The sequence below is a fragment of the Dipodomys spectabilis genome, unplaced genomic scaffold (assembly GCF_019054845.1).
Source record: "Dipodomys spectabilis isolate Male_0828 unplaced genomic scaffold, ASM1905484v1 ptg000163l, whole genome shotgun sequence".
Taxonomy (NCBI): domain Eukaryota; kingdom Metazoa; phylum Chordata; class Mammalia; order Rodentia; family Heteromyidae; genus Dipodomys; species Dipodomys spectabilis.
In genome coordinates, this window is record NW_024870840.1 from 9,766,477 (window position 1) to 9,785,202 (window position 18,726).

Genomic DNA, 18,726 nt, shown 5'->3' on the forward strand with positions numbered 1-18,726 from the left:
CTGCATTTCCAGATTTTTGCTAGTTAATTGAAGATCAGAGTTTCTCAGACTTGTCTGCCTGGGCTGTCTTTGAACTGGCAACTTCAGATGTCAGCCTCTTGAGCAACTAGGATTATGGGCAAGAGACAGTAGTGCCTGGAGATCACTACCTTTCATTGCAAAAGAGAAACAATCTTTTTCTTGTTTAAGATATGATTTATTGAGGTTTTCTGGGGTTGTTGTTATGCAGATAAACACACTTCTGACTGAAAAAATAGCTTTTTATAGGATATAAACTGAGTTGCAAAACAAGAGGGATTAAAATGAGTCATAAGAATAGATTAAAGGTCATGTGAGGAGACAGCAAAAAAGAGATTATATTTCTGGTCTAAAAATGCAGAATTGAGAGAGAGTTAGCAAAATCATGTGAACAGTTAATATGCAGAGGGTTATGAATAAGATGGTCTTCACTCTTTTACAGAAAGAATGAAACACAACTCAAAATTACTCTACTATTATTGCATGGATGAATGTATCTTTATGAAAATCATTACACACTAGAATTCTCTCTAAACAGGAATTTGAATGTTCTGTTCTAGAAATTGTGTAGAATAGCAAATACCTTTCTCTCTAGGATTAGATATGTTTTTATTACACAGAAAAAAATAAGCTAAATAATCTCTTCTTGCTGTTTGTCACTCCTATATTACTTCAACAGATCTCAATCATACACATAAGAAATAGCTAAATATATAAAGCAAATCTGATTCTTTCAATATTAGGATAAGGCATTTAAGAAACAAAATGATGGGCCTTAGACTACTGTCCTAGTAACTTATGATTCTGTTTTTATGAATTCAGAGTCCAGATTTTGAATCATAAATTTAACATGTCTCCATTTATTTTTATTAATAAAGGAATCTTCGTTTTCCCCAGTGACTCATTGTGCTTCTATATATCACCTTCATAACAGAAGAGTAATCTTGTTAGACAATTTTCATCATAGACCAATGAAGGGTAGACAGAAGAGGGGAGGCTTCAGTCAAGAATTCAATGTGTATCTTACAAAATTAAGGAAACTGAAGAAAGGGTGGGTTAGAAGGGATGGATAAGAATGTTGACATTGAACAAGGGGCATTGTATTCATAAACTGCTTTGTTAAATGGCAACTAACCTTTGCACAACTACTTAGAGATAATTTCAAAAAAGATAGAAAATACTTGAATGAAACAACTTGGGAAAAAAAGAGTTGTTTTAGCCGTGGCTTCAGAGGTTTCAATCCACGGTCAGTTGGATTGTGATACAGCAGACTGTCATGGAAAAAGGGCATGATGGAACAAAGCTGCTCCCTTCGTGGTGGCCACAAAGCATACCTGTGCTTCAGGCTTCTTCCTCCTTCCCCTTTGTTCCATCTGAGCCTGAGCCTGCTGAGTGGTGCTGACTGAATTCTGGGTGCATCCTCCCTGCTTGCTTAATTTTATTTGGAAACATTGTCACAGATACACCTGCTAGTGTGCTTTACTAATCTCCCATGGTTCTCAATCCAATCAAGGTTACAATCAAGGTTAACCATCACACTGATTTATTCCACAGCTAATAGTTACAGACCGCATAATTAACTTTTAAATCTTATTTAAATTTAATTATAGAGCATTCCCATTGGTTTCTAGGATCTATTGTTGTCATTCCCTTCATTTGCTCCAATTTCTCTGAGCCACCTGAAAAGCCATGATGCTGCATAATTAAGCCTCAGCTCAGGCTATCCATTTTTAGATATTTCAAACAATGTATTTATAATATAAGCAATTGTTTTCATCCTTAAAAGTATTTTCTTCTTCTGACACTTATGCTATGCTCAATGAATTAGACTTAATGAGTGTGTGAAGCCCTGAGTTCAATTCCCAATGCTGCCAAGAAGAAAAAAAAAACTTAATAAAATGAAAGTCTATATGGGGCTAATTATCCTGGTTTAATTTAACTTGGACACAAAATCAGGGCTTACTTGAGCTATGTAGTTTCTACATGTTTGGTATTCTGTCTGAACAATTTACAAACAGCAGCAAAATTTGAGAGTGACTAGAACCTATATTATAGAACATGAGCCTCAAAAAAAAATCCCTAGGAATTAAGTTAAACAAGGAGGTAATGGACCTCAATGATGGAAAGTTTAAAAACCTAAGAAAGAAAATTAAAGCAGATTTAAGGAAGTGGAGAAATCTTCCATGCACCTGGATAGGGAGAATTAACATTGTGAAAATGGCAATATTGCCCAAAGCTATCTACAAATTCAATGCAATAGCCATCAATATCCCAACAACACTCTTTAATGAAATAGAAGAAGCAATTCAAAAATTCATATGGAATAATAGAAGACCCTGAATAGCAAAAACAGTCCTTAGCTGAAAGTCCAGTGCTACAGGAATATCAATAACAAACTTCAAACTCTCCTATAAAGCTGTAGTCTTAAAAAAAAAAAAACAACAACAAAAAAAAAACCCAACAGCTTGGTACAGGCACACAAACTGGCCTGAGGACCAATGGAATAGAATTCAAGACCCAGACATGATTCCACATTCATATATTTATTTCATTTATTTATTTATTTATTTGCCAGTTCTGGGTCTTGACCTCAGACTCTGAGCACTGTCCCTGGGCTTCGTTTTTACTCAAGGCTAGCACTGTACTGCTTGAGCCACAGTACCACTTCTGGACTTTTCTGTTTATGTGGTGCTGAAGAACTGAACCCAGGACTTTGGGCATGCTAGGCACTGTACCACTAAGTCACATTCCCAGCCTCACGTTCTTATACTTACAAGAATGCTACTTTCATATCTTCAATGAGTTAAGGCCACTTTCTGTTTCAAAGCTAAAGCTCTTTACTCCCAAGATACTATGACACAGAATAAACATTCTACAAGGCACATGCCACCAACCTCAAGAAGTAATTGAGGCTTAGAAAGGAAGAATGGTACCAAAGCAAGACTGAACCCAGCAGGGCAAATATTAAATCCTGCCACTCCATGTCTTCAATGGAAGCCATATGATGGTAAGATGTTGGCTCCAAAGGGCTCCTGGAGCTTTATGCATATGGCTTTGCCATGTGTAGTTCACATGGTTGGGCTCTTGTACCCTTGAGCTCTCTCTGAAACTTGTCTCAACAGATGCTTCATATTCAGAGCATCTCCAACTTCCTAGGTTTCCACTGAGTTTCTTGGCTTCACTCTCTGAGCTTCATGCATTGTTCTCTCATTGTTATTCCTTTCATGTTCAGTTTAGCTACTCTTCTACTCCATACACTAAGGAAAACACTGGTTGAAGAGTTGGATTACCTTGATGAAGTGACTCTTTAGAAACCTTCAATTGCACAAGGTTCCTTCTGAGATCCTATAAATCTGAAAATTTTGCAGAATAGGTTAATTGAATCAAAATGACTTAAGGCCACTTTCTATTCCAATCTCAATCCTATTACTTTTCCCTCTAAATCAGGTAGTGTGGATGTAGCTGCAGGAATTTTGGAATTCTAACTAGAAGGAAGTCCAGCTGTTCATTCACTTATTTTTGCTTGACAGGATCAACTTTATGACATTGGCAGTCTCTGCTGTGAATGAAGTATTGCTAGTCTTCCTAATGATAAAACGGCTCACATTCTTTTTATATTCATTGTGCTAACTTACTTCTAAGATACCAAGGTACAGGGCCAGATAGTTATAATCACCATGACATGAATATGTCCTAAGTGACAGGAATCATGTGGGGTCTAGAGGAGAAACAGGTTAACACCATAGGGAGTCAGAAGCAGGTCTGTGGGAAAGTCTTCCCATCAGCAGATATATAAAATTGGAAATGAAGGATTTACTTCTCATCAGTGTCTGCTGAGAATAGAAATTCTTTCCTGTCAGGAATATAATCACAATACCATGGTATCTGCAATGATGGTGATTAGAAATTGAACTTATCAGGATTCTCATGGGAATAGAACCCAAAAATATGTCAGTATGACAAATAGTGAGTACAAGTAAAATAGCTCACATCTAAAAGAATCTTAATAGCACTTCTCTCAAAGTTTCTCAGATATTGTTGGTGATTTTTTTCTAAATTATTGATAATGAAGAAAATAACCTTCAATAATACTAAAGGACTGATTATTTTCCATGGAAATAATAATAGTTTAAAATTAATTGTTAGGTGAAAAAGCAATCAGCCTATATAACCAAAATTATTAGAGATGTGAACATGATTTTATTTTTTATATTTATGCTATTTAGAAACTTTAAATTTTAATTTTGTTATAACTTCTATATTCATTTGAAATAAACATATTAATATTTATTCTCATGACTAAGTATTCTTTTTTCTTAAAGTAGGTTCCCTAAATTGGTAAATTGTAATTTTCAGCCTCCAGAAATTTAAAGTCTGTCTTCTTTCTCTTTCTCTCTCTCTCTTTGGCATTAATATATGTACCCTATTCTTGTGGTTTAGCAATATTATACACATATGCTATTGTTTTGCAACTATCTGTACTTTTTACATCAGGTGTCTTGATATTATAGAGACACATATTTTATAGCTTTTTGAAACTAGCAAAAATCACTTGTGGAGTTTTAGTTCATAAGAAACCATTTGACTCCTCGCTTAACTTCCCTTAGTAAGAGGTTAACATTCAAACCACACACATTATTCTGTTAATGATATTCAAAGCAACCTCTGTTGTGTAATATCTCCTCCTCCTCTTTCCTTCTTCCTTTTGTTCCTCCTTCCTTTTCTTATTTTTACTTCTCTCCCCCCCCCCCCCCCACACTTATCTCTTTTCTCCTCCTACTTCCTCTTTTTCTCCCCATTTCCTCCTTTATTAGTTTCTATTTTGTGAAAGAAAACTAGATTGGAAATCAGGAATAGACAAACAGATAAATAAAAGCACCAGGGAAAGTCTTCTGACTCATAGGGGGTTAACCTGCATTTCAGCTGGAGCTGCTCTTTTTTTGTTGTACGCAAGAACAAAACAGGACAAATTGATACAAGACCTCTAATTACAATTGGGAAAATATCAAAGCCAAATTGTTAATTGTTGGTAATGGGTGTATCAAAGTTATTTTACCAGGGGACAATTTAGATAGTCATAAAGTTGCAGTAAGCCTAAGGATACAGTTAGAGCACTAGGCACACATCTAGAGTGTAAATTAGAAATTATAAGGATGAAGGCAGCGTCTAGCAGAAATGTTCAGTCATGGACTTAATACATCCTCCATTAAAACCAGAAATAGATACAATAGCAAAGATGAAAAAACAAAAGTCAGGGTTTGTGAGCCACAGAAGACTCTGAGGCAAGATGACCCAGTCAGTGCCCTGGAAAGTAGAATTGTTTCAAACCCAGTATCCACTACCTTGAAGGGTTAGCTTTGCTGTTCCATAGGCATAACAGGGTTGATTTCCTCATAAGGAGCAAACAGCAGGCACTCCAACAGTTCAGGACCTTAGATAGTTCCAAGATTAGATATCGATGGCAGCCTTATCAAGCAATGAATGGTTCCAGTCTCATCTGGGTATAGGAAAGACTCAACTTCATGTACTTCGATGAGGCATGTAGAAGAACTGGAAGATGAATGACTAGAAGCTTCAGCTTATGATCCTTTCCATGATGATATCCTTCAACTCGATATATCTTTTCATGAACTAAAATAACAGCATCTTCTCTTTATCTTGCAAATAGTTATTTAAAGTATTCATTAATAGGTGAATTTTCTTTCTTTCTTTTTTTTGGGTCTGGTCATGGGCCTGAACTTTGGGCCTAGGCACTGTCCCTCAGCTCTTCAGCTCAAGGCTAGTGCTCTACCCCTTGAGCCACAGCGCCACTTCCAGCTTTTTTCTTTTTGCTTATGTGGTGCTGAGGAATCGAACCCAGGGCCTCAGGCATGCAAGGCAAGTGCTCTACCACTGAGCCACCTTCCCAGCCCCTAGATGAATTTTCTTTAAAAATAATTCATTATATTAATAATGCTGGCCTGCTTTAGAAGTTCTCACACTTTTCTTTTTCATTAAATGAACACAGCATGCATCATAGATACTACAGTTCCTATTTGTAAGAAGAATAGCACCATCATTTAATTTTACTTACTTATTCTATTATTCGTGTTCAACTGAATACTATTATCTCCCAGAATAATAGGAGATATTTATAACCTTTTTGAATCTCAAAATAAACCAATGACTTAAAGTTTTCCCTCAGGTACCTCTAGTCCTGAATTTAAGTATTATTCCTCCTTGTAAAGTCCTCCATTTTGTTCTATTTGATTTTCCAACTTTAAATATTGCCTCAAATCCCCGAAGGTTTATAAAGCTTAACCAAGGGCTGCATTAAAACAGACTTTACTCATATTTAATGGGTTGAATGTGTTTCAGTGTCACCCAGTGTCTAAATAAATGCAAAATAAAGAAGGTTTATTGAAATGCACAAAATAGTCATCTATAAAATTGTAATAAAGTTGTAGTATTGAATTTTTCTATTTCTTTGGCTAAGACAAAAATAGAATGCTAACCTCTTGATAACATTTTCTTATACTAAAGAAAGATATAACACTTTTGATTGCATATCAACTTTAATATTTGCTGGTAGGAAAATCTCTAGCCTCTGCTAATACAGAGAAGCTTTGACCTACTTGATTTGATTTTTACATCTTGCATTTTAAAAATGCAGGATCTTTAGTCTTCTTTAGAATAAAAAGAATACAAAGAAATTTTGGAAGGAGAAATGGTGCAGGACTCTTGAGGCCAATTTGGTAGAAAGCATTATTTTAAGTAAGTTCTAAAATAAGACACACTGAGATTTGTATACAGGAAGACAGATTTTTTTTCAAATAGTATTTTAAAAAGCAGGCATATTCAAAAGAATACTTGTCTTGGAAAGATTTTATAAACCAATGCCTTTCATTTGCCCATTTCTCATAAATCTGTCAGCTATCAAGGGGCGTGGAATATTGGGAATTGTCTTTTGGAGTTAATTGGAGAGAGTGTTGTGTTTGTGTGGAGGGAAAAGTCTAGTGTTACTTGTCAGATTTGGGTCTGTTGATAGAGTACTCAGCAGACATGGTTACCTGAGCAGACCAACCAAGTCCAAAACACAGAAGACAAAGACAATAACATTACCTTCATAAGATACAATATAGGGCAGAAATAACAAGTAGGGGCAGGAAATAGGTTTTTAGCCATAAGCATTCTGAGCAAGAGGCTGCGTGAGAAAATAATGTCAGGAGCCAGAGCAAGAGATGGAGAAGAAGAAACTAATAGAAGGAATTTGATGCCTAAGGTAGATATTGAGCATATATGATTTCCAATATACTTTCCTAAATATATATGTAGGAGGTAAGATTTAATTAAGAAGTTCTTGGAATTGTGTATGGCTGTAAAAAAAAAAAAAAAAGAAAAAAAGAAACATGGCTCCTCATCCTAGCATGAACTTACATGGTATGGCCTTTGAAAGGATTTTTTTCTGTAAGAAATTTAAAACATAAGATGGAATCCTCAACATTTTACTTGCCTATAATTTATGGTGTCTAGATTATTAAGCACTACTCTGTTACTGGATTATTAAGGAGTCCTTGGTATTTTTTTCTGATTTGCATCTAAACAATGATGGTATTCAAGTAAAAGTATTTTAGATTCACTTGTCTTAGTTTTGAGTTTCCCCTAAAGCTCTTACCAATTGCCTTCCATGCATGTACTCCTTCAACCCTCATTACTCCTAATAAATATTGCAAATGGATTGATGGAGAGGTATTATAGCATAACAGTTATTGGCAAACCCTCAAGACAACTACTGGGTTTGTAGCCTGACACTACTATTTATCAGCCGCATAGCATTTGAGTAGTTGCTTGTCTGTTTCTTAGCATTTCTTTTAAAAAATGTTGATGTTAATCCAACTCTAGTTGTATGAGTGTACAAAGAATCAATACAAATGGTGTGTTAAGAAGAGTGCATGACAAGTGCCCAGTAACTATTAGCTCTTTTCATTATTTTTTCCCCGTAGCCTCAAAAATACTTCTCAAAACAGTGTTCTAGGAAGACTTTGCCAATTAATCAGAGTTGACAGAGGAGATGAAACCAATTTGTCAAGTCTCCATCCCTAATAAAGTGAGAAGACAGTGGTACATGTGGAAGGACTAGTATTTCTGTATGTATAGGGCCTCAAGTACTTGAAGAATTGTAAGAAAACTAGAGGGAAAAGAGACCATAAAGGGAAGGCACTTCACCTTCTAAGCTGTTCTACAGTGGCATGCCTTAGTATACACACATCAGAGGCTCTGCTTGCTATGAAATACTCATTAAATTATTCAATTGCATTTTCTTTTAGTGGTATTTGGGACTGAACCATTGAACCCAGAACCTCACACAATGCTAGACAAGTGCTCTACCACTGAGATGCAACCCCAGCCTAGCTCAGTTTTAGTTTTATACCTCGTTTGTAACCACTTAGGCTGCCAGTAACAAAATGCCATAGACTGTGTGGCTTAAACCAGAAAGAAAAAATTATTTTCTCACTATTTTGTAGGCTTGGTAAATCCAAGGTCAAGATACCAGAAGATCAAGAAAACACTCTTCCTGCTAGCCTATGACTATATGCTAATGATATTCTGAAACATTTTCTTTGCGGGGTGTGGCATTAGACAGACAGAGAGAGGAAGAAGGGGAAAAAAAAGCCTCATTTCTTTCTCATAAGGCCACTATTCTGGAGTAATTGTTGGTTCCTGTGGCCCTAGTTTGTCTTGGGACTAAAGAAAGAGAAAGGATTGTAGAGTACAGTCTCTGGGGCACTGATTGACAGGAGCATGGTTGGTCAGAAAGAAATGGCTTACATCACAAGACCAAAGCTAGAATATACTTGACATACTTGATTTCTCTCAAGCTGACATCAAGGATGTCAGATACATTCCAGGTTCTGATGGTGCCAAGATCACGGTCATAAAACTACTCCTACCACTCTAATGCTTTTGACTCTGTGGTATGCTGGTACAGTATAAGACAAAAATGGACCAAGGGTGACACGAATGATCATGGGAGTTCCAACTCATGATGGCTGAGGTCAGGTCAAGCTGGTTCTCTGTCACCAGCAATTCCATCCAATTATAATCTCACCCCTACAAACACATTTAACTTGAATTACTTCCCAAAAGCCCTATCTCCAAACACAGTCATTCAGAGGTTGAAAGCTTCAGCATATGATTTTGAGGAGAACATAGTTCAGTACATAGGAGCCCTTTCAGGTTTTATTGAGTTAAAATTTACCTCACTATGCTTTCTTACCGAGTTGAGATGTTTCTCCACATGAAAGAATGATAAGGATTTAAAGCTCGTAGAGTGTCCTCTCATCTTCTAAATGTCCCCATTTCTTTCAAAATCGTTTTACCTACACTTCATATCATCCAATGAACATTATACTATTAATTTCTATGCTGAAAAGGATATCTACAGGTACAGTATTCTAAATGTGATCCGATTAATATAAAATGCAGAGAAATTGACGTTTCCTCTGTACTATTTTTTTAAGGCTAACAGAGTAAATTTATTTGAAAGCAAAAGGAAAACCAGGAAAGGAAATTTTGAGACTTTCCATTTCAACAGAGGCCTCAAAGAGGCATCCAGTGGAGTACTCTTGGAGGAAAATTATTATTGTATAGGGCTTCTTCCATACCTTCTTCCCCTTGGCTTTGCATTGATTGCTTGGTGGCTTCTGCATGAGCCATTTCATCTCCTTTCATTGGTTGAATGGACATCTAGGACATTATGAAAAGAAAAAGCATTGGAGCAGGATCCCAAGGCACTAGGAAACAAGAAGCACAATGATGGTTTCACACATTAGCTGCAATATGTCATATATCCACGATTGTAATATATATAGAGATACACACACACACACACACACACACATTCTCTTTACATTGTTTTCAAAGGAGTTGCTTATGAATACAGTGCATCTTGTTCCATGTCACCCCTTTCAACATTTCCATCCAGGTTATGTATTGATTTTTCTGCCGTGTAACAAAGCAGTTTATGTATACAATGCATCTTGATCTGATCTGTGTCATCGTCTACATCTTCACCCCCTTTCATCCAACCCCTTTCCTTATATTTCTCAATTTTGTGGTATATACAATGCATCATTCTTGCCTGTATTCTCTCCACTTCCCCCTTCATTCTTCTAACCCAGTTCCCTTGGCCTACCTTCCCCTCTTGCAAGTACCCATTTCCTAGTACTCATTTTATTGGGCTTTGACTTCTTCTGTTTTAATAATTACACTATTTGTGCTCTCCATAGAGTCTATTACACTTCAGTTAATTCATTTATAACCCCTTGCTTACTACTACCCAGTGTGTTTACTTGTAGATTTATAGGCACCTTCTAGCTACCACAAATAAGGGAAACCATGTAACTTATGTTTCTCTGGCTCTGGCTTACTTTGCTTAATATAATTTTTTCCAAGTCTTCCCATTTCCTTATGAATGGCAGAATATTATTCTTTCCAATGGATGAGTAGAATTCCATTGTGTGTGTGTGTGTGCATGTGTGTGTGTGTGTGTGTGTGTGTGTGTGTGTGTGTGTGTATGTGTTCACATATCACATTGTCTTGATCCATTCATTCATTGAGGAGCATTTGGGCTGATTCTATATACTGGCTATGGTAAATAATGAAGTAAAAATGGATGATAGACACATGAAGAAATGTTCAATATCTCTGGCCATAAAGGAAATGCACATCAAAACAACACTGGGATTCCACCTCACCCCAGTTAAAATGGCCAATACCAAGAGGCTGGGGTGGATTTGACCAAAAGAGAACTCTATTAAACTGTTGGTGAGAATGTAAACTTGTTCAGCCACTTCGGAAAGCAGTGTGGAGGTTCCTTAAAAAACAAACAACAACAACAAAACACTAAATATGGAACTACCCTATAACCCAGCAATCCAATTCCTGGGCATTTATCTAAGAGAGCACAAACAAGGCCATATTAAAGCTACCAGCACAACCATGTTCACTGCAGCTTTATTTACTATATCCACCACTTTTTATGCTGAGAGGGGGCAGGGTTTCCTCTGTTCTTATAGTTCTTATAGCTATCCTGTTTCTAATGCAAGTGAGCTTGCAGTCATTGCATCAACCATTGATGGCAAGTAGCTTGACAACAACTGCCTTCCTGTAAGTAAACAATGGATCTAATGAATAAGTAAAGGGTACTTCTAAAATTTTATTATAAAACTGTGACTTCCACCTTCTTACCAGATCTCTCACTTTTGTTCTTGCTCTTTCTCTCTGTGGCTCCTTCTCATGACCAAAGCAAGTGATCTTGGTTTGAATTTGTCCATCTTTCAAGAGGCTTTGAGCAGCTATAAACACTGAAGTCTCTCAGTTTCACAGCCTACAAGAAGCTCTAACCTGAAAGCAACCATACAATTGAGCTTGAAAGCAGATCCTTCCCCTTTAACCCTGCAGATGACAGCAGCTCCAACTAGTGCAGAGCTACCTATGAGAGACTCTTCTGCTAACAACTCAGCTAAGCAGAACACAGATACCTGACCTGCAGAAACTATGAGTGAAGAAAACCATTGTTTCATGCCACTATATTTGGAGGAAATTGTTTAGGCAGTGATACATAGGTATATACTCTTTTGGAAGTGAAGAATGTGGTGGCAGTGGATAGGACAAGAAAGCTTCAAGTGGAAAAGGAGATTCATGATATCACAGCCAAATAACCTGACCTGAGTAGAGAGGACAAAAAGGGACCCAACATCAGAAGGTCTGAACTCTTTTCCAAGAATCATCTTCTCAAATAGTTCTTTGCACATCTGAAAACCACCCTTAATTAGATAGCTTATAATGCCTTCCTTTTGTATTAGTTGCATTTCAAAGCATTTTTAAATCACTCAACCTGCTTCAATACATTTTACCCCTACTGTTTTCACTATTAATGAGGCATTTGGCTTTTATCTGGAGGATGACTCAAAGATCAAAGTTAATTTAACTTAAAATCATTGTACTAGAGAAGAAGGGCCCTGCATTCAGTTTTGACATCACTATGGCTGTGGGATCTGTTCCCTGAGGGACAAGGGCATGTAATATTAGATAGTACACTGTTACTTTCAAACCAGGTGACTGTCATCACAGACTTCTACCAAGAGAGTCTGGAATTAGTCCCCACATTGTTTCATGTTGCTTATTGGAGGCTTTTGTTTGATCAAGTGAATTTTGAACCACTTCCTGGCTTCCTTATTGAGTAGTCAATCCCAAGTAAGCAACTAAAATCAACATCAGTGATATTTTGAACAAGGCCATTCATGATTGAAACAATCAAAGCACTTAGATTTATAAACAATAGCTCTAATCAAATGTTTATGTTTTTAACTAAATTCTGTTTCCCAAGTTACTCTTACTGCAGGCAAACATTTCTGTGATGCAATGCTTGGAGACATTATATATTAAACAATTTTTAACTGCTAGGATTAAAACAAGAGCCTTGGGCTCTACCACTGAGCTCCATCCCCAGAAGACATCTATTTAACCAATTTTTAAATCCTCGATGTCTGTATTCTGATTTACAATGGCTCACAATAAAAAAAAACTTGATTCAGAGTTAATTTGTTTCTATTCCTTTCCTCCTTCATTTTGTTTAGCACATTTCCTCTGTGACAAGTCTCATATCAGATTTTGGAGATTGGAAGAAAAATAGCACAATACTTGAGTCAAAATAGACCCAGCTTTGTTATTGTAAAAACCAGGATTAAACTTCTCTTCATGGCTTATTCCAACAAAAGTGTATTTCTTGCTCTGTGAGGTATAGATACCACATGACACCTACATGGTAACACAGGCTTCTGTGTTTTCCCAGAAGACTAGAGTGGAAAGCATGACAGAAGTAATTAAATGCCTGCATAAGAAAAAAACCACAAAGTTCTACCTACATACTTATACCTATCCTCAAATAATAGTGCAAACTCCCAACAGTTCCATCCAGGCAAAAGGAAAAACAAAACACTCTTTTGTTTATCAGAGTTTGCCTCTACCCCAATCTTTTCTTATTATATTAGCTTGTTGTGGACATTGTGTGTTTCTGTAAAGCCTTTAAAATAGTAACCATATCTTTGAAATTTCCATTACAATTTTCATGGTCAATTAAAAGAACAAGGACTCTTGTATAAATATTATCCACCTCACTCATTCTCATTAAAGATATGTTTCTCACCGGGCACTGGTGGCTCACATCTGTAATCCTAGCTATTTAGGAGGCTGAGAGTTGAGGATCGTGGCTTAAAGCCAGCCCACGTAGGAAAGTTTGTGAGACTCTTATCACCAATTCACCACTAGAAAACCAGAAGTAGTGCTGTGGCTCAAGTGGTAGAGCACTAGCCTTGAACTGAAGAGCTGAGGGCCAGAGTTCAAGCCCCATAACCGACCAAAAAAAATTTAAAAAGATACCATATCCATACCTTCACTTCCCCTCTACTCCAGGTAGAAAGGTCTGGTTATTTCTTTTTTTTTTTTTTTTCCTTTCTTTTTGTTGGTTATAGGGCTTGAACTCTGGGCCTACGCACTGTCCATGAACTTTTCAGCTAAAGGCGAACACTCTACCACTTGAGCCACAGTGCCACTTTGGTTTTCTGGTGGTTAATTGGAGATAAGAGTCTTACAGAAAATGAAGACACATCACAAAGAAACAAAAGCAGTCCTGAGGGGCAAATTTATTGCCCTCAGTGCCCACATCAAGAAAATAGAGACAGACCAAGTAAATAATCTCATGTTGCAATTAAAACAGCTAGAAAAACATGAAAAAATGGAACTTAAAGTTACTAGATGGAGCCAGATAATCAAGTTAAGAGTGGAAAATAATGAGATAGAGAATGGGAAAATTATAAATAAAATTAATAAAACAAAAAGCTGGTTCTTGAAAAAATAAATAGAATTGATATACCTTTGGCAAGATTAATCAAGAAAAGAAGAGAGGAAACCCAAATTAACAAGATCAAGGATGTCACGGGAAAAATCACAACAAATACCCAAGATATCCAAACAATTATAAAGAATTATTTTCAAAAGTTATACTCTCTAAAGAAAGAAAACCTAGCAGAAATGGATGCATTTTTAGAGAAATACAAGTTGCCCAAACTGAGCAAAGAAGAAGTAAATCAATTAAATAAGCCAATATCTTACAACGAGATACAGGAAGCAATCAGAAGTCTTCCAACAAGGAAAAGCCCAGGACCAGATGGATTCACAATAGAATTCTATAAGACCTTTAAAGAAGAACTAATACCCATACTCCTCAAACTCTTCAGAGAAACAGAAGGAGGGAGCTATCCCAAACTCATTCTATGATGACAATATCACACTCATCCCCAAACCAGGCAAAGTCCCAACCAAAAAAGAGAACTACAGACCAATTTCCTTGATGAGCACAGATGCAAAGATCCTGAACAAAATTTAGCTAACAGAATCCAGAAATATAAAAAAAAAAAATCATATACTATGACCAGGTAGGCTTCATCCCAAAGATGCAGGGATGGTTTAATATACGTAACTCAATAAATGTAATCCAACACATCAACAAAGCCAAGGTCAAGAATCACATGATTATCTCCACAGATGCAGAAAAGGCTTTTGATAAAATACAACATTCATTCATATTAAAGGCTCTGGAGAAAATAGGAATAGAAGGAACATTCCTTAAAACAATAAAAGCCATATACAACAGACCAATAGCCAATATTATACTTAATGGGGAAAAATACAACCCATTCTCCTAAAATCAGGATCAAGGCAAGGATGCCCACTGTCTCCACTCCTCTTCAATATAGTCCTGGAACCCTTAGCCAGGGCAATAAGGCAAGAAAAAGACATTAAAGGGATCCTCATAGGGAAAGAAGAAGTTAAACTATCCCTTTTTGCAGATGACATGATACCATACCTTCATGATCCCAAAAATTCCATCCCCAAACTCTTAGAAATTATAAATCACTTTGGCAAAGTAGCAGGATACAAAATAAACCCACAAAAATCAGTCACCTTCCTGTACACTGACAATGTATAAGCAGAGAGGGAAATAAAGGAAGCAACCCCATTCACAATAACCCCCCTAAAAATAAAATATTTAGGAATTAACCTAACCAAAGATGTAAAAGAACTATTTAACGAAACTATAAAACCTTAAAGAAATTACAGAAGACACCAGGAAATGGAAAGACCTTCCATGCTCTTGGATAGGCAGACTTAATATAGTGAAAATGGCAATACTGCCAAAATTAATATACAAATTCAATGCGATTCCTATTACAATCCCAATGACATAAATTTCTTAAATACAGAAAATAGTCCAAAAATTCATATGGAACAACAAAAGACCTAGAATAGCCAAAACAATTCTAGGCAAAAAAGACAACGTGGGAGGGATCTCGATGCCAGACTTCAAACTCTACTATAGAGCCATAATAACAAAGCATGGTACTAGCACAAAAACAGACCCAAAGACCAATGGAATAGAATAGAAGATCCAGAAATAAAACCACATGCCTACAGTCAGCTGATATTTGACAAAGGAGCCAAAGACATACAGTGAAAGAAACACAGCCTCTTCAACTACTGGTGCTAGGAAAACTGGGAGGCCATATCCAGAAAACTAAAAGTGGACCCCAGCCTATCAACATGCACCAACATCAACTCAAAATGGATTAAAGACCTTAACATCAAACTTGAATCTCTGAAACTACTGCAAGACAGAGTAGGAGAGACACTTGAACTTATAGGCACAGGAAGGAACTTCCTGAACAGAGTCCCAGGGTCACAACAAATTGGAGAGAGACTCGACAAATGGGACTAACTTAAAATAAAAAGGTTCTGCACAGCTAAAGCTATAGCACCAAGGTAGAAAGACAACCAACTAAGTGGGAAAAAATATTTACCAGCAATATATCAGACAAGGGGTTAATATCCAGTATATACAGGGAACTCAAGAAACTAATTCCTCCCAAATCTAACAAAACAATTACTAAATGGGCAAGGGAACTAAAGAGAGACTTCTCAGAAGAAGAGATAAAAATGGCAAAGAAACACATTAGGAAATGTTCATCATCCCTGGTGGTGAAGGAAATGCAAATAAAGACAACCCTGAGATACCACCTTACCCCAGTCAGAATGTCCCACATCCACAAATCAGCCAACGACAAATGCTGGAGGGGATGTGGAGAAAGAGGAACCCTATTACACTGCTGGTGGGAATGTTCACTTATACAACCACTTTGGAAAGCAGTCTTGAGGGTCCTTAGAAAGCTAAAGATTGACCTCCCTTATGACCCAGTCATACCACTTCTAGGCATCACCCTGAACAACAGGAACCAATGTACAAGGACACGTGCACCTCCATGTTTATCGCCACACTATTCACAATAGCTAGGATATGGAAACAACCCAGATGTCCCACCACAGATGAATGGATCCAAAAATTGTGGTATCTATACACAATGGAATATTATGCAGCCATTAGAAATGACAAAATAATGGCATTTGCAGGGAAATGGATGGAGCTAGAAGAAATCATGTTGAGCGAGGTAAGCCAAGAGCAAAGAGACAAACAGTACATGGTCTCTCTGATAAGTGGACGTTAAATCCAAAATGTAAGGTGATATGACAAAATTAACAAGACTTAAGAAACAAAGGACCTTCACTCATCTGGCCAAATCACTACTAAATAACCCCATGCTGCTGATCACATATATGGTATATGTGTGCACACCGGAGGGAAACCAGGAGGATGACACAGAACTAGAGGAAATCAGGGAAAAACATACAACAGCAGGACCCATCAGCTGTACTGGACATTGATCAAAATGAACTAAGCAACTCAATGGCAGTGATGGGAGGGAGAGAACAAGTGGGAAAGAGGGAACAGCTGATGCTATGCAAAACAAAAGAAATGTACATCTTACCCAATGTGGAAGAAATAACTGTATTGCAAAGCTCATAGAACTCATAAATGTTATAGACCATGATAATTTGTCCCATGAAAGTTAGAATGTGTTTGTGACTTTAACTAAGCATTACTATCCCACAAAACTGTGAAATTTGGGAAATTATGTACTCACTTAATCACAATAAAGAATTTGGAGAAAAAAAAAAAAAAAGAGTCTCACAGACTTTCCTGCCTAGGCTGGCTTTGAACCACCATGCTCAGATCTCAGCCTCCTAAATAGCTAGGATTACAGGTGTGACCCACCAGCACCCACCTCTGGTTATTTCTTTTTTTTTTTTTTTTTTTTGGGTCCGGTCGCGGGGCCTGAACTCTGGGCCTGGGCGCTATCCCTCAGCTCTTCAGCTCAAGGCTAGCGCTCTACCACTTGAGCCACAGCACCACTTCTGGCTTTTTTCTTTTTGCTTATGTGGTGCTGAGGAATCGAACCCAGGGCCTCAGGCATGCAAGGCAAGCGCTCTACCACTGAGCCACCTTCCCAGCCCCTGGTTATTTCTTGAGAGTAAAGGAATGAACAAAAATGGACAGCATTAAGACCAAGCTAGTCTATGAGAAAAACGATGAATTTCTTCATCATTATTTATTTATGAAAATAGTGACATGTATTGAGCACCTTTACTGTATAATGTGTGCTAGCAATGAAATTTGGGCCAAATGATAGAATAAGAGAGATTGTCCTGTAAATGGGTGATTTACAAGGCAGGGTGTTAAAAGCTATACTAGAAAGGTTCTGAGGACTCTGGAAGCATATAATTAGGGAGTCCCTGTCATAAGAAAAGGGAGTAATATCCAAGAAAAGGCCTAATATAGGCACAAGTGTAAGTTTGTGGCTCATGCCTGTAATCCTAGCTACTTGGGAAGTTGAGATCTGAGGATCACAGTTTGAAGACAGTCTGTGCAAGGAAGTCTATGAGACTCATCTCTAATCAAAAGCCAGAGATGGAGTTGTGGCTCAAGTAATAGAATGCTGTTCTTGGGAACAAAACCTCAGGAACAACTCCCACGTCTGAGTACAAGCCCTAGGCTCATCACAAGGAAAAGAAAAAGAGAAGAACCAGGGATCAGGGATTTTCAAAAGAAAGAAACAAAGATAAAGGCCTACAAAAGAGGGAATAAAGTCAGGAAGGAGACAGAGAATCAGAAAGAACAGGTGAAGCTTTTGGCCTGGTGAGGAAACTGTACAATGCCCAAGCAGATACTCAAGGTGTGAATGTCTTAAGAGACAAGAGAGGTCCGGAGGAGCCAGGTCACAGAGAACCTTGTATGCCATGAGCAGGAGATTGGACTTTCTCCTGAGAACAGTGGGACGTCATTGAAAGGTTGCAAGCAGGAAGGCGTGATATGATAGACACTTCAGATTTGGAGGAGCAACTGCCCGTTACAAAAGCCTAGCCATTATTATGCTGGCAAAGGAATCAACGTACAGCCAGTTCACAGCAGTCTTCAGCTTTGGCTGCTTTTTCTAGTTGGATGATATATGGACAATTAGAATGGGGATTTGTGTGTTTAGTATGATTAGAAACACAGGGGAAGCTCCCTAACATAAGATTATTTTTCTCTACTGTCTCCCGTGAGCCCTGAAACACTGCTCTTTATGTCTTCATTTTTCCCCCTTTATCCATTCATCATAGATGCATCAAGCACCTGTGATATAAATGGAATAGAGTGTGTGCACTTGAGAAAAGGAGATAAGGACAAGGTTCTTGCCTTCAAAAGGCTAAAGGTCTCACAGGGGAGATAAGATG